The sequence below is a fragment of the Maniola jurtina genome, chromosome 23, assembly GCF_905333055.1.
Source record: "Maniola jurtina chromosome 23, ilManJurt1.1, whole genome shotgun sequence".
NCBI classification, from domain to species: Eukaryota; Metazoa; Arthropoda; class Insecta; order Lepidoptera; family Nymphalidae; genus Maniola; species Maniola jurtina.
This window is the reverse complement of record NC_060051.1, coordinates 8,055,832-8,077,728: the sequence shown is the minus strand read 5'-3', so window position 1 is coordinate 8,077,728 and position 21,897 is coordinate 8,055,832. Positions and strand designations below refer to the sequence as shown.

The 21,897-nt window shown below is 36.9% G+C and overlaps 1 protein-coding gene across 10 annotated transcripts in view; it reads left to right on the top strand.

Moving 5' to 3' along the window:
- Nucleotides 1-21,897, top strand: part of LOC123877317 (trehalase-like) — a 79,854-nt gene that overhangs the window by 527 nt on the left and 57,430 nt on the right. For 8 of the 10 annotated variants that reach the window (XM_045923941.1, XM_045923949.1, XM_045923940.1 and 5 more), the window contains exon 1: nucleotides 15,663-15,820. The exons of the other annotated variants lie outside the window; for them this stretch is intronic. The gene's annotated coding sequence lies outside the window, so the exon portion shown is untranslated. Of the gene's footprint in view, nucleotides 1-15,662; nucleotides 15,821-21,897 lie in introns of those variants that run through there. 10 annotated transcript variants of the gene reach the window in all.

Below are 21,897 nucleotides of genomic sequence, written 5' to 3'. Positions count from 1 at the left end.
TTCTTGAGCTATTGCTTCCTCTTTAGCATTTGTTAGTCTGATTTTTAATAATTTCCTGCTTCTAATGTTTCCATTGAGCCTGCATATTTTATTTTACATTATAGTACCGATATAGTATAGATCGGTATATCTCATACTCTGTGACTTCAGTTTTTGAGGCTCCCACTGAAAACCAGTAGTGGTTTTCAGTTTTACCTATATTTGGTCACATGTGACATATTATTTAGTATTTTTTTACTTATATTAGTTTTTTACTTATGTTAATTCAACTAGTTTTAAGGCTTATTGTAGTGTTCATCTATTGTAGTGTTATAGTGATCAAATAAAAAAAGTTGCCTTTCTTTCTTGTAATAAAGCTGTGAGTGAGTGTTCTTATGAGGCTAGTTAGTGACCATGTCTCAGAACAATTATCAAATACTAACTGACTGATAGCTAAACATAAGAAAGCTCAGACTCACTCAGCAGGCAATGGTCTATGCTTAGTCTCTCAATGTGATCAAACCAGAAATGAGGAGATCCATATGAGAACCAGAGTAATCAACATAGTTCAATGGGTTAAAAAGCTGAAGTAGCAATGGGTAGAGCACAGTTTGAATAACTTTAATAAGGATTTTGGGACCCACCGTTTATTGGCACCCAAGCTTGGGGTCCCAAGCTGTTGGAATTCAGTCCACCAATAAAGTCCACTGTTGGACAGTGGACATAGGTCCATTGTCCAGCTGTGGACGTTTATTGGTTGTCAATAATAATGATGATGATAGCTAAACATGCTTCCTGAGGCACCATGGGTAGCCTCCTTTGAAATAACAAGACATGTAAGTTTGTAGTGATTTTGCAAACTGAAAAATTGCATTACTATTGCAAAGTTGTTAATATGTTCAAAATATTATTTTAATGAAAAAAAAAAATTGGTAACTGATAAAATCGAATTATGGACCACACCACACACTATTTGTGAAAATAGCAAATATCCTTTCCACTCTTTGATGCTAACATTTTGATGAAACTCATTTGCTATTCGTTTCTATCAGGAGTAACTGTATTAAATTTATATTGTTACTTGTAACTTGAATTTGGCTCTCTATTTTTTTTTAAAGAATATTAGCCATTTTAATCATGACTAACATTCCCCTTTCCCCTCCAACTAAGCGTAAAGCTTGTGCTTGGAGTTGGTACGACAATAGTGCAACGGCTGGGGTTCGAACCGCCAACCTTTCGGAATTCAGTAAACTCCTATAACCGTTGAGCTATTTTTTCCATACTTTTACTCTTCTCTCTCGCCCTCTTTGATGAGCAAAGAAATGGGGAACTGATGAGTTCTTAAGGTTCATGTGGATCCCGCTTTGGGAGTTGTTGCTCTAGAATCTATAATCATTGTAGGCACCAACCTATGTTCGTCGTATACGGTCTATAGTTCGCGTCAGGTCGACATGGCAATCGGGGTGGGGATGCCAACCCAGCCCTTGCGCTGAACCGGTGCCCGGTGCGGGATTGCGTGACGTACGGGTGTGCGGGGCGTCCCCCCCGCCTCATACCCCGATTGTCATGTCGATCTGTCGTTTACCTACTATATAGTAGGTACTGGTAAGACCCTGGAAGGACTTAATATGCGCTGAGGATAGCCACCGAGGAGGTTTTAGTGGATAGAAATCCCATACAAAGATCAACCGCCGAGTTTCATGCTGGTTCCTCTCGGTAGGAAAGGCATTCCGAACCAGTGGTAGATGCTTTTGACGATTCAAAAGTACTTGTAAAAGTCTTATTGACAATAGACTAATTCTATGTACTAACTGAATAAAAATATTTTGAAATTGAACATAACCCTATTTCTCCTCAAAGAGATCAGGTATCTTGAGAAGATTTCCTCCTCGTCAACAGAAAAAAAGCAAAAAAAAGTACTTTGTCAAACTAAATAAGGTAATGTACAAACTACACACTGGACTTCGTCTGTGATGGCGTTTGCTGGCGCGCGTGCTGTGCTTGTTTGGAGTGTTTTTTTTGTTAAGAGTGGCTGGTTTTTGTGTTAATTGGTGTTTTTTGGTGGTAGAACTGACTGGGAAGCGCTCTAAAGGGGCGCCGCGCGTATGTCGGCGGGCGCCGGCGCAGACGGAGTCCATACTTGTATAAATTCAATAACTTGAAAATATCACAAACTTGACATTGGCTGATCGGAGTAAAGCCAGATTAAAGAAAAAAAAAAAAAAAACTACACACTCACAAATGTACGCAATTTACCGTTGAATTGCGTCAGAGATGCGTCAGCGGCGCGCCTCTGCATTGATTGACTTTCATTGGTCCTACGCCACTTGGGTCACGCAACCATTTCTTCGAAATGCGTTCATTTATTCATCCCCTTATACAAATTCTGAGGACTACACTTAGGTGATATTAGACCAAGCTGGAATGTAATAAAAAAACCGGCCAAGTGCGAGTCAGACTCGCGCACTGAGGGTTCCGTACTCAGGTATTTTTCCATCATTTTGCACGATAAATCAAAAACTATTACACTGCAAAATGTTGGAAAAAATACCCGAGTACGGAACCCTCAGTGCGCGGGTCTGACCCGCACTTGGCCGGTTTTTTAGGTTTATTCCTGTACTTTTGCTATAAGACCTACCTACCTACCTTTCATGAATCTAGGTCAAGGAAGTACCCTATAGGTTTCTTGACAGACACGACGGACGGACGCGGACGGACGGACAGACAGACAGACAACAAAGTGATCCTATAAGGGTTCCGTTTTCCTTTTGAGGTACGGAGCCCTAATAAGTACAATTTACCGTAGTATTGCATCAGAAATGCGTCAGCGCCGAGCCTCTTCGTTCATTGCCTCTGATTGGTCCAACGTGTCTATTAGCACGTACGAGAAGTGACGGATATTTTGGAATGTCAGCTGGTTTGGGTGCGTTTGGACTTTGGATTAGAGGTCGGCTTACTCAAACGTCTTAGGCAATTACCGCAAATAAATAAAATACCTAGTTATTAGTTACCTAGGTACAAAGGTGACGTTAGAGAATCAATAAAGAGGGCTCTCTCCGTCACTCGTTTCATACAAACGTAGTTCCAATTTCATTTGAATACTAAGCAACCAAAGTCCATGAAATTTTGCAGACATATTCTAGAAACTAATATCTATGTCTGTGGTTTTCCAGATTTCTGTTAAAATATTCGGTTTCAAAGTTACGCGGTCTTAAAAATTTACATACAAATCTTTGAGCCCCTGTAATTTTAAAACTACATATTTTTAGAAAAATCTAAAACACCACAGACAGATATTATTTTATAGAATATGTCTGCAAAATTTCATGGACTTTGGTAGCTTAATATTCAAATGAAATTGGAACTTCGATTGTATGAAACGAGTGACGGAGAGAGTCCTGTTAAACAATGAATACAGTGGATCCCCGGTAATCCGACAAACGTTTTGCAGGACCTTGTCGAACTATCGAATTTGTCGGATTATAAAGTACTGCCTAAGACTCCCTATAATCCGGAATTTTTTACAAAAGGGTACCTTGTAATCCAACAAATTACAGATCCAATGATAAAATTCTATATGTTATTCACAACTCTGAAGAACAAATCATACTATGTATGTCAAATTTAGTAAATTCAATAAAAATAGACATGTCGGATTACAGGGGGTGCCGGATTAGACAGGGGCCGGATTACCGGGGGTCCACTGTAATAATCCTTTAAAGGTTTTCATGAAGCAACAATGTAGAACCAACCAATTTCAATAATAATGCTATTAGAAATCCTGTCAGCTAATGTGCAATATGCAAACAAGTGTAAATTAAAAATTTTCAACACCCCCGACAAATCATTTTCAAATAAATAATTATGTATATCTAGGCAACGTCCATCTTGACAGCTTGACATTTGTCAATTGACACTTGAATATTATGAACCTAAGGGTTATCTAACCTTCTTTTCTACAAGAAAACTAGAAAATAGCTGATAACTTTTAAACGGCTGAACCAATTTTTTTGGATTATAGCTAAGAACACTCTCGATCAAGCCACCTTTCAAACAAAAAAAAGTAAATTAAAATCGGTTCATTCGTTTAGGCGCTACGATGCCACAGACAGATACACAGATACACAGATACACAGACACACAGATACACACGTCAAACTTATAACACCCCTCTTTTTGGGTCGGGGGTTAAAAAAGACGGTCGGTACCTACCTACTTACAACATATTTTTATTTTCAAAGTCAAATCATTATTCAAATTGGGTGCCTACCTACCAGCAATTGTACCTACACTTTTTGATTGTCATTTGTTGAATTTGTTATTTGGTAATTAATTAATACTAAAGCTACGCTTTTTTAGGGTTCCGTACCTAAAAGGAAAAACGGAACCCTTATAGGATCACTTTGTTGTCTGTCTGTCTGTCTGTCCGTCCGTCCGTCGTGTCTGTCAAGAAACCTATAGGGTAACTTCCCGTTGACCTAGAATCATGACAAGCACAAGTACACGAATAAATCTGAAAACCGCGAATTTGTGGTTACATCATTAAAAAAAAATTTACTTAAATGTGTTTCAATTTTCAAAATAAGATAACTATAAGTACCAAGTGGGGTATCATATGAAAGGGCTTTCTTTACCTGTACATTCTAAAACAGATATTTATTTATTTTTATGTATAATAGTTTTTGATTTGGTGATGTTGGAAAAATACCCGAGTATGGAACCCTCAGTGCGCGAGTCTGACTCGCACTTGGCCGGTTTTTAAAAAAATTTATATAGGTACCTACTTAGCCTTAATTTTACTGGCTGTAATCAAACATGTTGGCAAGTGATGATGCAGCCTAAGATGGAGCTTGCTTGCCTAGAATGTTCTTGTTTGTTTCACACACTAACTCGTTTGTCAAGATGTTTACCGATTGCAAAGCGGAAAGTGCCACTGTGTACGATATCGATCCACACATCTGTTCTAGTAACAATCTGAGTTGTAAACTGTCTCTATTTAAGAGGATCGTCTAGTATTTTTTCATACAAAAAGCGATAACTTTTTCTCCCCGTAAATGTAGTCCAATTTTTAATAATTTTTAGATATGTTGTAGATAAAATAATGAAGGACTATATGCTCGACATCACTTTGTTGTCTGTTTGTCTGTTCGTCTGTCCGTCTGTCGGTCTGTCAAGAAAACCCATAGGGTACTTTCCGTCGTCCGTCCTACTAAAATGTCGGAACAAATACCTGAGTACGGAATCCTTGGTGCGCCAGTCTGACTCGCACTTGGCCGAATTTATGTTTTGATTTTAATTTTATTCAACTAGGTATTTTATTGCTTAGGTAGGTACGTACACTCAAAGCTCTACCAACAATATGTACTGTACAAAAAAAAACTAATTTGTTATTCAATCAGAAATTCTACAAGTAGGTACCTACCTAGCTAAATTTTTTGCCATTTGGAATTCGTGAATGACATTTGGAGGTCACGCGTTTAATTAATTAGAAACCTGAATCACTTGTTTGCATGATAAACATTGGATTTGCCGAAATTAGTTTCTTTCATTAATTTTATCACATTTTACATGTTAAATTAAAATCGTCGTTGCTCGCTAGGTAGGTGTAGGTAGGTATAGGTAGGTATAGGTAGGTATAGGTAGGTATAGGTAGGTATAGGTATAGCGTACCTATGCTGCTACAAGTGTAAATTAAAAATTTATAACACCCCCGACAAGTGAAGGTTACAGTAACTAAAAAAGAGCTGATAACTTTCAAACGGCCGAACCTATTTTCTTGGATTATAGCTAAGAACACTCTCGATCAAGCCAAGCCACCTTTCAAACAACAAAAAAACTAAATTAAAATCGGTTCATTAGTTGAGAAGCTACGATGCCACAGACAGATACACAGGTACACACGTCAAACTTATAAACACCCCTCTTTTTGGGTCGGGGGTTAAAAACCCAATAAGACTTCATTGGGTTGGGTTATTGGGCTTTAGCAGTATTTAACAGTACATATAGGTAACCTACCCTCGAATCATCCAACACTAACCTGTTCACTCACTCCAAATCAAGATCAAAATCAAAATATTTTTTATTCAATTAAACTCTTACAAGTTAGTACCTATACCTAGGTACTTTTGAATCGTCAAATGAATCTACCACTGGTTTGGAATGCCTTTCGTACCGAGAAGTACCAGGAAGAAACTCGGCGGTTGCTCTTTTCAAAGTTCTGATATATACAATATTATGCTATGTATAAAGTAATTGAAGTCCCGCGCGTTGGTGGAGCCGAGCTGCAGGTCAAATCCACGCTCGTTTATCATTTACATAATCTTCGATTGTATTATATGGGTCTACTTTTTTCCAGAAGCATAATACAAAGTTGTGATAGCCTAGTGGTTAGAACGTCCGCCTCCTAACCGGAGATCGGGCGTTCGATCCCGGAAACTAACTTTTCAGTTATGTACGTTTTAATGCTTTAACGGTGAAGGAAAACATCGTGAGGAAACCTGCATGCCTGAGAGTTCTCCATGTTCTCAAAGGTGTGTGAAGTCTGCCAATCCGCATTGGGCCAGCGTGGCAGACGATGGCCTAAACCCTTCTCATTCTGAGAGGAGGCCCGTACTCAGTAGTGGGGCGGAAATGGGTTGATCATGAAGATGAATGATAATACAAACCCGTGCCTTTCAAAAAATATTGCACGCACTAAGCTACGATTTATTTTGCATTAACCTTTCTAACTGGTTTGGTTGCTAAACACTGAAACCGTACCAAGGTCTACGACTTTCTATAGCTTTCAGGTCATGTTGTATAAGCGGAAGCGGGATTTAAAGTTAAGGACTTTCAAATTAAGTTGAACTTGCTAAGTTTTTTAGGGTTCCGTACCTCAAAAGGAAAAACGGAACCCTTATAGGATCACTTTGTTGTCTGTCTGTCTGTCCGTCGTGTCTGTCAAGAAACCTATAGGGTATTTTTTGGTTACAGGGGATTTTATTTTGTTACTAGATGATGCCCGCGACTTCTTCCGCGTGGATTAAGGTGGATTTAGGTTTTTGAAAAATCTCGTGGGAACTCAGCTTTTCCGGGGTCAAAAATTGCCTATGTCCGTCTCCGGGATGTAAGCTAACTCGGTACCAAATTTCATCAAAATCGGTTAAACTGTTGGACCGTGAAAGCTAGCATACAGACAGACAGGCAGACACACTTTCGCATTTACCTATAATATTAAGAATGGATGTCTTCTTATTTCTCTTATTTTGTAACACCCTGTCTATTAAGTATTTAAACTATTTTTTGAAAAATCATTAGTTCCGTAAGTATCTCCAGAGAAAAGAACCCTTATAGGATCACTTCATCATCTGTCTGTCTGTCGTGTCTGTCAAGATCCGTCAAGGAAATTAAAAGCTGTAGGATAGGTACTTCCCACTGACCTAGAATCATGAAATTTGGCAGGTAGTACTGTTAACGACAGTTAGGGAACTTGTAACTAAACGCCGAGGCTTCGACGTTATTGGCAGGCGTCAAATGTTACCTACGTTTGACGCTAGGTAGCCTATATATGAATCGCCTATTTATTTTTGATTGCACGTTACCCATGCCGGATATTTGACATATCCTCGATTAAGGATCAAACCAAGAGTGAGGTATGAACTAAAGTGAGGGGTCACTTTAGTTCATTCTGGCAAGGAAAAGAAAGAAAGAAAGAAAGAAAGAAAGAAAACTTTTTTTATTAGGTCACTGTAACACTACAATGTATCTTAAAACTAATCGAGTTATACTACATAATATTATACTTATGAGCTAAAATATACTAAAATGAATGTGTCACATGTGACCAAACATAGGTCTCCCACTCAGCATAATGCTGCAGCAGGCTGCAGCGCTGGTTTTCAGTGGGAGCCTAAAAAAGTGAGGTCACAGGAAAAATCCGAAAACCGTGAATTTGCGGTTACATCACAAAAAAATTAAGAAGTGTTTTATATTGTACGATGATACGGAACCCTTTGTATGTGAGTCATACTCGCCCTTGACCGGTTTTTCTTATAATAAGTATGCAGATGGGAAATAACCAGTTTTCTTTAAAGGTATTTTATTATACGGTATTAAGAATGCGGAATCGTCTGGCCTTAAGTATTTTTTGCAGTGGAAATAAAAACAACATTATGTTTTTGATGCGTTAAACTTAAAATAAAAGAAATTATCTGGTCTGTTAGGAGGCTTCGGTCGTGGCTAGTTACCACCCTACCGGCAAAACCGCGCCGTCAAGCGATTTAGCGTTCCGGTACGATGCCGTGTAGAAACCAAAGGGGTATGGGTTTAATAAAAACTGCCATACCCCTTCCAGGTTAGCCCGCTTCCATGTAACACTGCCTCATCACTTACCACCAGGTGAGATTGCAGTCAAGGGCTAACTTGTATCTAAATAAAAAAAATATTTTACGAAACCCTCATTGACGTACCTAAGCGTTGTTGAACAAACTTACAAAGGCAGTTACTATACTCTATCCACGGAAAAAACTTAACATAGCTCTCTCTGTCACGTAATCCTAAACAAATGATAGAGACAAAAATCTCAGTGGGCGTTAACCATTTTCACTCACCAATCACATGCATGTTTTCTAAAAGCATTCGAAATTCAATTCGGAAACGTTTTCAAGGAACATTCGAAATTCAATTAAAAAACATAAGTACCTAGTTTCATTTGTGACTAGCTGATGCCCGCGACTTCGTTCGCGTGGATGTAGTTTTTTAAAATTCCCGTGGGAACTCTTTGATTTTTTGGGATAAAAAGTAACCTATGTGCTAATCCAGGGTATAATCTATCTCCATTCTAAATTTCAGCCCAATCCGTCCAGTAATTTTTGCGTGAAGGAGTAACAAACATACACACACACACATACAAACTGTCTCCTTTATAATATTAGTGTGATTGGTTAGTGTCTCAAAATGGTTAGCGCCCATAGATTTTTGTCTCTATCATTTGTATGGGATTACGTAAAAGAGCGAGCGCTATCTATACTAACCTCTTTCCGCGATTAGAGTTATATACATGATGCCTGTGACTTCAATGGCTGAAGTGGTTTTAGGGTGTTTTAGAAAAGAAAGAAAGACTTTTTACTCACACTTTTACTTACTCATGAAAGTTTTTTACTCAAGTAAACCCGGGTCGGGTCAGGTTAAGATAACATACAAAACGTAGTTTACGATATTGATTGAACTTTGAAAACAGTAAAACCGCTGTTTTCCGTGCAATGTCACGTAGCATGCCATTTTATTGTATGCGCCTGAGTCGATGACGTCATGGAGGCGCGTTGGTCTCAACCAATCAGAGGGCGAGGTTCGAGAGGCTCGCCGCAATGCCAACATGGCCGCCAGTGCATGTCGGTGTGCGTTGTTTCTAACGAAACACTGGTAAATTCCTTTTTAATGGCATCGTATGTTCGTTTCGTCTGATAACGATATTGCACTGTTGATAATAGTGTGATCGATATTTAGTGGATAATATTTACTTATTAGTATTTGCATCACTTTTCAAAAAAAGGAGTGTGATGTTTTCATGTTGGATTCATGTATGATGTAGGTGTGTGTATATATACGTCCGCGTGGATGTAGGTTTTTAAAAATCTCATGGGAACTCTTTGATTTCCCGGAATAAAAATTAGCCTAGGTCACTCTCCAGGTCTTCAACTATACCTATCATACAGATGTAAGAAATCACGTCGATAAGTTGCTCCAGTGCGACGTGATTGAAGGACAAACCAACAAACAACACTTTCACATTTATACTAATAAATAAAATTGGAGTGTCTGTCTGTAATTTCGAAATAACTACCACATATTAAGGTCATATGGTTATTTGAACGATACTATAACTGAATCACACGTTTTAAAAATTTTTGTCTGTCTGTCTGTCTGTCTGTCTGTTTGAAAAGGCTAATCTTGGGAATGGCTGAACCGATTTTGAGGGGATTTTCACAGACAAGTAGAGAATTGACCAGGAAGTAACATAGGCTACTTTTTTAACCGACTTTCAAAAAGGGAGTTGTGTTTTTCTACCTATGTACACCGAAATCTCCGAGATTTCTGAACCGATTTGCGTCATTTCTTTTTTAATCGATAGAGGAACTTTGCGACATTGTTTCATAAAAAAGTCCAATTCCTCAATCCTGATGCTGCAGGGGATCTGACCAATCCACGCGGGCGAAGCTGCGGGCATCAGCTAGTTTATAATATGGGTGATAACTTCTAAATGCCGTAACTTTAGATGTAGGTATGGGGTATTAATAGAATCTTTACAATATCATCTCGATATCAGTGATACTGGCTATACTTAGGTATATTTTTTTGGGTTTTTTTGAATTGGCAAAACACAACACACTTATTTTCTGTAGCTCAAGTAAATTCATTTTCAGCCTAAATTCATTTAGATACGATGTCTGGCAAAAAAGTCATTAAAATTCTGATTGAAAACTACAAAACAATCAACTAACAAATTAGTGTTGGAAGCGTGTGTCGCATTTCCATCACACTAATATTATAAAGGCGAAAGTTTGTATGTGTGTGTGTGTGTGTGTGTATGTTTGTTACTCCTTCACGCAAAAACGACTGGACGGATTTGGCTGAAATTTGGAATGGAGATAGATAATATCCTGGATTAGCACATAGGCTACTTTTTATCCCGGAAAATCAAAGAGTTCCCACGGGATTTCGAAAAACCTAAATCCACGCGGGCGAAGTCGCGGGCATCGGCTAGTAATAAATACAGCGCAAAAATTAGTATTAATCAACCTTGATTCCTCTTATAATTAAATGCAGTATCAATTAACTACTCGTAATAATTGAAAACTATGGGCCTCATAAGAAAGCACAGATTCACTCAGCGGGTGATGGAGAAAGCTATGCGTGATCCTTGAGAAATGACCGTATAGGAGAATCGGAGTAACCGACATAGCTTAAAATTATGAAGAAGTAGGTATCCGACCCGCCATCGCTTTGTTTAAGTTTAGTGTTGAGATTCGATGAGGGGGTAGAGTTTCCAAAAATCTTTTCTTAGTGAGTGCTTACGTGATTAAAGAAACCTACTGTCAAATTTTATTTTTTTACTAGCTGTGCCCGCGACTTCGTTCGCGTGGAATAGTGACTTTTCGGGCAGCATTCCTTATGGCAGCGCGGCTCTCAGCGCGCTTTATATAGCCACGGACTCTCAGGCGTGAGGCGTGTAGTACGTACTCTGTACGTTAAAAATGTTCGCCGTAATTCTTTAAATTGACATAACTTTTTTATTTATGAACCGATTGACATGAAATAAACACTAAATGTTAAGTGAAGCTTACTACAGTATATTAATGAAAACCGTATCTAAATCGAATAAGCCGTTTCTGATATTAGTGTGCACAAACACACAGACAAACAGACAAAAAAAAATTAATTACAATTTCGGGTTGGGCATCGATATAATAACAACCCCTGCTACTTTTTTTTTATATATTTCCATTGTACAGACACCACTTTTCTACAATTTTATTATATGTATAGATTATTCAGACACAAGTTGCCCTTGACTGCAATCTCACCTGGTGGTAGGTAATTGGTAGACGCAGTCTAAGATGGAAGTGGGCTAACCTGGAAGGGATATGACAGTTTTCGTTAAACCCATACTCCTATCAATTTCAAGTTTCTAACTCAAGCGGTTCAGGCTATGCGTTGATAGATCAGTCAGTCAGTCATATGTATAGACTAGCTGTGCCCGCGACTTCGTTCGCGTGGAATAGTGACTTTTCGGGCAGCATGTACGTTAAAAATGTTCGCCGTGATTCTTTAAATTGACATAACTTTTTCATTTATGAACCGATTGACATGAAATAAACACTAAATGTTAAGTTAAGCTTACTACAATATATTAGTGAAAACCGTATCTAAATCGAATAAGCCGTTTCTGATATTAGCGTGCACAAACACACAGACAAACAGACAAACAGACAAAAAAAAATATTAATTACAATTTCGGGTTCGGCATCGATATAATAACAACCCCTGCTACTTTTTTTTTATTTTTCCATTGTACAGATATTACTTTTCTACAATTTTATTATATGTATATAGATATGTGTATCGTTTATGCATTGGTCTCTATTAGGGACACATCTCTGCAGTTGGCGTCCACGTGATTGTGAGCACGTAGATTTAATTTAACTGGACTATTCACTCCTATATTTGAAACAGCGAAATCAAAATGACCTGACCTTACCCTATGATATTTTCTATGACGACAATGCTCTGGATATGCTATTTTACACCAGTACGTCTGGTCTAGGTGATAATGAATTAAAATTTACGATGGAATTAGACAAGGCATTCCAATGTAGCCTATATATTAATTAGTTCTCAGTTATTACCATCGAGTTTGGAGCGCCACCCCGCTCTATCAAGACAAATCAATAAATAATAACATTATGATTAACACTCAATGACGGGTGGACATCGTTGGTTCTGGAGTTACTGAGGTACGCGGAGAGCATTGAATGAACAGGATCATTCAGTGCTCTCAGCGTACATACATTCAAAATTTAAAATCTTTTATTGTATCATATTTTGTTCTATCTTTACCTTTTCTTTTTTTCTTTTTGTATTTGTATAATAATTAATCATCTAGTTCGTGTAAGTGGCACTGCCGTTCAATTAGATGTAAAATAAATAAATAAATTATACTTAGTTATACTTAGCTGAGTCTTTTGTGTGCTCTTCTTGTGATGGACTTAATTAAAATATTCCAGATGCTATGAGGAACTAAAGTAATGATTATAACATGTAAGTAATTATAATAAACGCAACGGAATAAATGAACAAGTTATTTTCCAATACTGGCACAAGTTACACAACATGCCCACACAATAATGAAATGAGTGGCAATGAGCAGGGCACAGTTCAAAAAAACCGACCAAGTGCGAGTCAGACTCGCGCACCGAGGGTTCGTACTCGGGTACTTTTTCCCACATTTTGCACGATAAATCAAAAACTAAAATCTGTTTTAGAATGTACAGGTAAATATGATATTGATATGATACCCCACTTGGTACAGTACACCTTACTTTGAAAATTGAAACACATTTTAATTTTTTTTGAATGATGTAACCACAAATTCGCGGTTTAGTTGTGCTATAAGACCTACCTACCTGCCAAATTTCATGATTCTAGGTCAACGGGAAGTACCCTATAGGTTTTCTTAACAGACACGACGGACGGACGGACTGACGGACAGACAGACAGACAGACAACAAAGTGATCCTTTAAGGATTCAGTTCTTCCTTTTGAGTTGAGGTACGGAACCCTAAAAACCGATAGACTTTGGGGTCCCAAGGTGTTAGAATGGCGACCTCGCACCGGAAATCGCATCCGTTGGAAGACCTCCACAAATCCACACTAGGTGGACAGGTGTCATCAAACGGCAGGCTAGATTCAGGTGGCGCAAGTCCGTGGTGTATCCAGGAAGTCCCTGCAAGAGACCTAGCAGTGGAGTGTGGACGTCTATCGGTTGATAACGATGATGACAATGATGGTAACAAACAGATGCAAAAAGTATAAAATTAGCCATAATAATTAGGTCTCAGAACACCAGACATCATACGATTATAATTATCTGATCGACCAATCAGAAATAAGCTCGCAGGCGCACCTACAAAATGTTGATAAAGACAATTCTAGCGCTGCAGAATTAACTGCAGCGTTCAATGATTTGTTATGTTTAGACGATAATAAAGTGACAGCGCTTGTTGTTTGTGATGGAAGTGATACTGTAACAGACGACGAATACAGCGCTGCAGCATTCGTTGCAGTGCTTGATGATTTATAATGGTTAGACGATGATAGTGTTACAGCGCTTGATAGTAATGATGGAATCACAGTACATTTAGTACACAACTTCGTGGAATATGCAATTCATGGTCTAATTGTTTGAAGTGAGATTGATGGAGGACGGTGCCGAGTTTACAACTCAAATCAGTGTGATAATGATGATTAATGGATATACATTGCATTTTTATTTTTAGTATATTGGTCTATGTTATGTATTTTATCATATATCATCATAAGATAGGCAAACGTCGTGAAAAATCATGAATATTATTTTGAAATAAATAAAGTAAACTGAGGTAGAGGAGTATGTTGGCGAATGTTCTGAAAAGCCAAAGTATCTACGTTTTCTTAACGCTATATGACTAGTACAGAAAAAAAATTTAATACATCAACTATGGCTTGACTGTGATCATACATGATGGTAAGTGAAGATGCAGTGGTACGTATTAAGAAACGAGACAGCAAAAGTTTGCTAGCTAACATCTCTACTAATTGTAGGATCCCATTTGAACCTTAATTACTTAATTATAATGTATTGGGGTGCTAGTTGCAACTGCTAAATGCAGTATCTTACGCACAAATTCAAAATGTTTTAGTTGACCCGTCTCTTTTTAACCCCGACCCAAAAAGAGGGGTGTTATAAGTTTGACGTGTGTATCTGTGTATCAGTCTGTGGCATCGTAGGGCCTAAACGAATGAACCGATTTTAATTTACTTTTTTTTTGTTTGAAAGGTGGCTTAATCGAGAGTGTTCTTAGCTATAATCCAAAAAAATTGGTTCAGCCGTTTAAAAGTTATCAGCTCTTTTCTAGTTTTCTAGAAAAGAAGGTTAGATAACCGTTAGGTTCATAATATTATGTCAATTGACAAATGTCAAGCTGTCAAGATCGACGTTGCCTAGATACATGATAATTTATTTGAAAATGATGTTTTGGAAAACTCAGATACTTTGGACTAGTTACTGTAACCTTGACTTGTCGGGGGTGTTATTAATTTTTAATTTACACTTATTCAACCAATAGTTTTGCTATTTTTTGGTGTGCAATAAAAATAAGAGTTTTAAAAGTTTTTAGTTTTGACCTCCAACTTTAATGTGGGCATCTTCAAGTCTAGAGTGAATAGGCATTTTTAAGGCAAGCGTGCTCCACTTTAGGCTGCATCATCACTTGCAAGCTGGTCTGATTGCAGCCAAGCGCTAGTCTATAAATTTTAAAAAAAACTTAATATATTTCGTCAGACTTTCTGAAAAGTCAACTTGAAATGGAAAATTTATGTTATCTAAGTATAGGAAAATATTGGAAACATACGTGAATTTCATATTAGTAAATTGATTGAGACCAAAATTAAACGTGTAAATTAGAAAATTTCGTAACTGTTATGGATCTTTTTCAAGATTAGAGATAAAGTGAAAACTTATCTACTCATACAAAGATTAGAAGCGTTTGCGAAGGTTGTGCAATAGAAATTTTCCTATTAATTACAAAACATGATATTGTGAGCAGATAATTTCCAAAAACTTCTGTTTTTCGGACATATTAATGTTGGAAACTCTTGTTTGTAGAACGAATTGATTGATATTCTATTTCCATTTCGGATATATCATTATGTAACTAAATCGTTCTCTCGAACAAGTTTGCCTGGTTTACTTTTGCAGAATTGCAAAGTCCTTGCTTTATTTCACATGTCTTTCAACCACTTGATTCGTGAACGGATGCACTCCACAATGCGTCATTATAAAATTGCTGCCCGTCACACACACGAATATATCTCTTCATATTATGAAGAATTGTATGGATGTATGTATGTTAACCTCACGTCACTGTAAACCTGTATGTGTGCAGGTTGTTAATACACCTATACACTGCGAAATAATCATTTTTCAGTCAGTTGATACCGGACAGTTGTTAGAGACGGACGTGTTTTTGTTTGAAACTCCCGTTCCTCGTAATATTGTAACTGTGCACCTAATGTCGTGTTGGGATTAAATCGAACGTATTGCTTGGTGAGTTGTATTGTAATGCTGTCTGTATTGCTCGTTCGCTTTGATCTTGACACGCTCTGTATGTTGTGAATACAGAAATAAACTTTTTGGCACAACTCAACGGTGTTACCCTTGAAGCAAAAACGTTCGTGACAACTTTTTTGCTTTTCAATTTAATATTTTTGGGAGTAACTGTTTAGTACTTATGAAAAATTCTTATCAATTCCCCAAAACACCTGTTTCTGTCCTAACTATAATAAAATCCTTGATTATATTGCATAATTTAGTGTTCCAAGTTTAACCTTCTCTTCTATTATGACTGACATTTGCTTCTATTACTGTCTTATATCATGCTCTACTGTTTGCGTATTTGATCAGTACTTTGACTTTTGTTTTCACGATACATTTTACGATGTCTTTAACATTCTTGTAGTCATTGGATTCAATTCATTCCGTATCAATTACAGATTCACTTAAAAGAGCTGTTTATTGCAATTTTCTACATTTATCTAAGTGCAATTTATACTAGGTACTCAATACTTAGAGTGCCTACTTTACTCCGTAAATAGCTATGTTAGGTACGCAATCTGTCTTTTAAATCTTGCGTAACTTGCATTGCTTCTTTCTGTAAGTGTATTGTTTAAACTTTAGTATTATTACAACAATGGAATGGTTTCACTGAGAATTAATCTAGCACTTTTTTTTAATATAAAACAACTTTATTACATTACATATAATGAGTAATGTATGCATAACTTTAAAGACTAATTACTTACATTGAACTTTACATTCTTTATCTTAACACTTGCTGTTACATTCCTATATAACTATTTACATATACTTATCTACATTCTATCAGCTATTTTTTCCGTATTTCTTACAGAATCCCACTTAATATTTCTAAAAAAATAATAAGATTCGCAAAAAGCTAATTCTGAAGGTCATACAGTGTCCTTTGAAATGCCATTCACTCACTCATATTAAGCCAGTTTTATTGAATTAACATAAAAGCTAATAACCAACATACCTATGAGATTATATTTTACTTATATTTTTACATTTTATATTGTTAAATTTCAAAATTAATTCTGACCTTAATTTTTCCGGAACCCAACCAGTATGATAATAGTTACCTGTGACATGATCCAATAGTTATTGTTAAACCTTTGGTTTTTTCATTGGGGTCATGTGTTGCTTTTGTGAATTTTACTCCATTTCCGCTTCATTTGGTCTAACCAAAAAAATAACAATGGCTCTTTTGTCATGGAAAATAATAAAGTTAGAAAGAAACATCTGACGCAAATCCTAATCAAACGAAGTTGATAATGAGTTGATGACATTATCAGAGAACAGTGTTTTGCCCTCACTGTCGACTCTCCTTTACAACAAAACTTATTTTCTGGAGGGTTTTTTTAAATATTTTTTTTAATTTTGTGAACCAAGTTTTTGATAACAAGTTACTAATTTCGGTAATTGAAAGATGCGTTGTATTATGTTAACATTTTGAAATCACTGTTTACTAACTTTATCAGGCAATTAGGCATAGGTACCAGTAAGTCCTTGACAAAATTAAGAAATAATCCAGAAAATATATATCTTCACAGTAAGGATGTTGATGGGACTTCGTCTGTGTTGGTGTTGGCTGGCGGGCGTGCTCTGCCTTTTTGGAGTGTTTTTTTTTTTTGTTGAAACTGACTGGAAAGCGCTCTAAGGGGGTGCCGTGCGTATGTCGGCGAGCGCCGGCACAGACGGGGTCCATACTTGTATAGTTTAACTAACTTGTTACAAATAACTACAAACTTGACATTGGCTAATCTTTGTAAAGCCAGACGAGAGAGAGAAAAAAAAGGATGTTGTTTATTGTAACGCTCCGTAACAGTAACCGAAATATTAGCATTTTCTCAAGGACTACTTGACTTGATATTCAGTAAAACTTTGCAAGTCGTCTAGAAAATTTAAAGGATGTCTTTATCATTGTGTATTGATGGTATATATTTATAATCCAGTTTACCTTAGCCATTGCCCATTACCCATGGTTTAACTGTAAAACAATACTTACTATAACTCAAAATTTAAAAACCCCCGACGCAAAAATCTCTATAAGAAAACTAGAAAAGAGCTGATAACTTGCAAATGGCTGAACCGATTTTCTTGGATTATGGCTAAGAACACTCTCGATCAAGCCACCTTTCAAACAAAAAAAAACTAAATTATAATCGGTTCATTCGTTTAGGAGCTACGATGCCACAGACAGATACACAGATACACACGTCAAACTTATAATACCCCTCTTTTTGGGTCGGGGGTTAAAAATAACCTACTACAAAACTAATATTTACAAGAAAATATACGCCATCTAAGTGATTATATTAATGGGCATGGAGAACCAGGATACTGGTGCTAGGTACTGCATTGCCAGGCTTTGCCGTTTGGCTAGCTAGTTCAGTTTATTGAGCTGAGTTTGTTGTGGGCTCTTCTCAGACCTGAGTACGTTTGGAACCCTCGTAGCTTTAGTTTTAAGTTTACCAGTATATCATCTTACAAATCTAACAATTCTGACCATCAAAAGGTTTACAATAGTACCTACTTTTGGTAATAGTATCTACCAATAAATGATTTTGAATTTGAGTTTGAAAAGAAGTGCAATATTGTACTCCAACAGTGAGGTCAAGTATTCGTTTCGTACCTTTATGTAGAATGATTTCTTGCTGCCAATTGCTCTAATTCGAGGTAATTTTCCTCTTATTGTCGCCCACGTACACATCAATCCGCTTATTGGCACTATTTATAGAATCTGCTGGAACATCCGAGAGATAACTTGGAATTTTAATGAAGAAATTGTCTTAATAGGGCTCTCTCCGTCACTTACTCCTTACAATCGTAGTCCCAATTTCATTTGAATGTTAAGCAACCATAGTCCATGAAATTTTGCAGACATATTCTAGAAACTAATATCTATGTAACACGACAGGCACAGATATGACTTTCTAGAATATGTCTGCAAAATTTCATGGGCTTTGGTTGCTTAGTATTCAAATGAAATTGGAACTACGATTGTATGGAGTAAGTGACGGAGAGGAACCCGCTTCATCGAAGCGATAACTCATTGGCGAGTGGAACCTGAAATAGTGCAACAGCACTCAGCAACAGTAGAAACATCTACAGATGACGGAAACAACGTTATTTGTGCGTGTCACTAGAGAGGCCAGGTAAATGAATTTTGCTTGCGATTCAAGATTTTTCAATCAAAAGAATGGTAAAGTGATGTAAAGTGGTAATTGTTAATCGACGTTCGAAATTACGCTTTTTTGGCAAAAGAAAATTTTTTTTAAACACAAACTAAACACATTTGATATTATTATAAAGTAAAGCGTGACAGGAAATTGCTAATTTTCCAATTTACTTGGAGGTTTGGAATTCCTAAGAAATAATTATTTATTTTTGACATAGCTATTAATCATCCCAATTGTATTTGATAGGAAACAGATCGCGGAAGAGTATTGCAAAAATTTCAAACCATAGCGTATGAGGAAGTATGACGCAAAATTATGGTGATGATATACTAAAATCTCTTCAAAATCTATCATCTAATGTTATAGTGCGTTTCATCGAATAGTACCTATGGCGTTATGTTGGCTCCCCTGTCTGTCCAAGTCATTGGCACCATATTTGCATAAGAAGACGCAGATTTTGTTTATTTTCATTAGATTTTCCTTAATGAATGAAATGAAAATCAAATGAAAATAAACAAAATCTGCGTCTTCTCATGCCAATATGGTGCCAATGACTTGGACAGACAGGGGAGCCAACATAACGCCATAGGTACTATTCGATGAAACGCACTATACATGTATTCTCAGAGTAATACCACAGATCGTAAATCTGTGGTTATACGTTATATTACACGTTTAATGCACTTGACGATTGCATGTATAGTATAACCCGTGCTGTAATATAATTAGCATAGTTATTAGTTATGCAATCACATGCATTAACGCCCTGTATAGGAAACGCACACGTGGATGGCACTAATTACACAATACCTAGGTATTTGTGAGGCCTAGGTTTACCTGCGTTATGGCATAGTGACCTAGACTCCTAGAGTAAGGAAACTCTGTTTGATTCTGAATCGACGGTATGTATATCAAATACTAGAGGATGCCCGCGGCTTCGCCCGCGTGGATTTCGGGTTTTTTTAATCCTGAAGGAACTCTTTGATTTTCCGGGATAAAAAGTAGCATATTATGTCCTTCCCCGGGATGTACCCCAAGTCTGTACCTTTCATTAAACGGTTCAGTGGTTGGGCCGTGAAAACGTAGCAGACAGACAGATAAACAGACAGACAGACACACTTTCGCATTTATAATATTAGTATGGATGGATTAGGCTATGGTGACGTAAGCCATACCGCGTTGCTGTCACTAAATCCGTACACCAAAGGTTGCCTGTAAGAGATTGCTATAGCAATAAGGCCGCCTCTGCACCATCTAGTATAGTTTCTTCTAATGTTTTATGTAGGTAAGTATATGTATGTGTTTGTGTAAAAAATAGAAAAAAAAAACAAATAAAATCAAGGAAAATTCAAATTTTAAAAACGCCCGACACAAAAATCTCTAAAAAGTAATTAACTTTCAAACGGCTGAACCGATTATCTTGAATTTTATATCTAAGACACTCTTGATCACTCTCGATCGATTTCAAACAAAAAAAAACTAAATTAAAATCGGTTCATTCGTTTATCGTTTAGGAGCTACGGTGCCACAAACAGATACACAAACACACAGATACAAAGATATACACGTCAAACTTATAATATCCCTCTTTTTGGGTCGGGGGTTAAAAAATAGGGCTACTTTAGGGCTACCTACGTCCCTACAGTCAGACAGACAGACTTACAGACAACGAAGTGATCCTATAAGGGTCCCTTATTTCCTTTTGAGGGACGGACTCCTAAAAACAATGAAATCAGATTCTTTGGTCAAAAGTCAAGGTCAAAATGTCGTGCACTCAGATCAAATATTTACACTCTATGATTCATTGTAGTCGTTGACCTTTGTCTAGCCGAATGTATTAAATTAGTGGTATTGTATTGGTAAGGTTAATTGAAGTTAATAGCGCAATTTATTTAGCTTTTAACGAGTTCAATTTGTTAGAAAAATGCAAACATACCTTTTTATTTCTTGATAACTTTTTAAATGTTTATTTGAAAATTTATTTCTTCTGTTATTTATATTGGATTACTTTAAAATATCCTGTTGAAGTGATTTCGATCTTAATTAGGTACTTACTTAAGGAAAATATTTAATAGATACCTACTTAATCCTACTACCTAAGTAGGTAGGTACTTACTTAATATCATAAATGCAAAAGTGTGCTTGTTTATTGGTTGAATCAATAGATCGACGTGATTTTTTGCATGGATTAATAGCTCGTTCACACAAGATGCGTAAGCGTAGACGTAGTGCGTACCATTGCGTTGTAATGTATGAAACTGTATGAAACATGGCACACCGTTTGCGTAAAGTGTGGACGTATACGTAACCCGGTGTGAGGGTTTTACGCGCTTCACTACGCACGTGTCACGTGTACGCAATTGGTGTGAATAGGCCTTTAGTTAAAGATCTGTAGAGTGCCATGGAAACTTTTTTCCCGGAAAAACTAAAGAATACCGCATTTTTAAAATGCCTAATCCACGCGGACGAAGTCTCTGGCATCATCTAGATTCTAGTATGATAACAAATGAGATACCAATCTAAAGCCCAGTAAAAAGCTAGGAACATTAATTAATTAAGTTGAGTTTATAAGGACACAACGGAAAAAAACTCGAGGCGAACAAGTTTGAAGCAGAATTTTTTGTACCGAATCAAATGAACCTGTCGGTCCGTACAGGAAGAAACGAATTACCTATTTCTGTCTCTAATGAGAGGTACTTAGCTATAAATAGACGATGAAATTTTTAAATTAGGAAGGTAATTCATATTTCCGTTTGAAAATCTAAGGTGTTCGATTTGCACATGTCATAAAATTTTTTAGCGTATCAAGTGTAAAAGCTGACTTTCTTACAGACTCTTTTCAGTGGAAACTGCTTTCCAAACCGG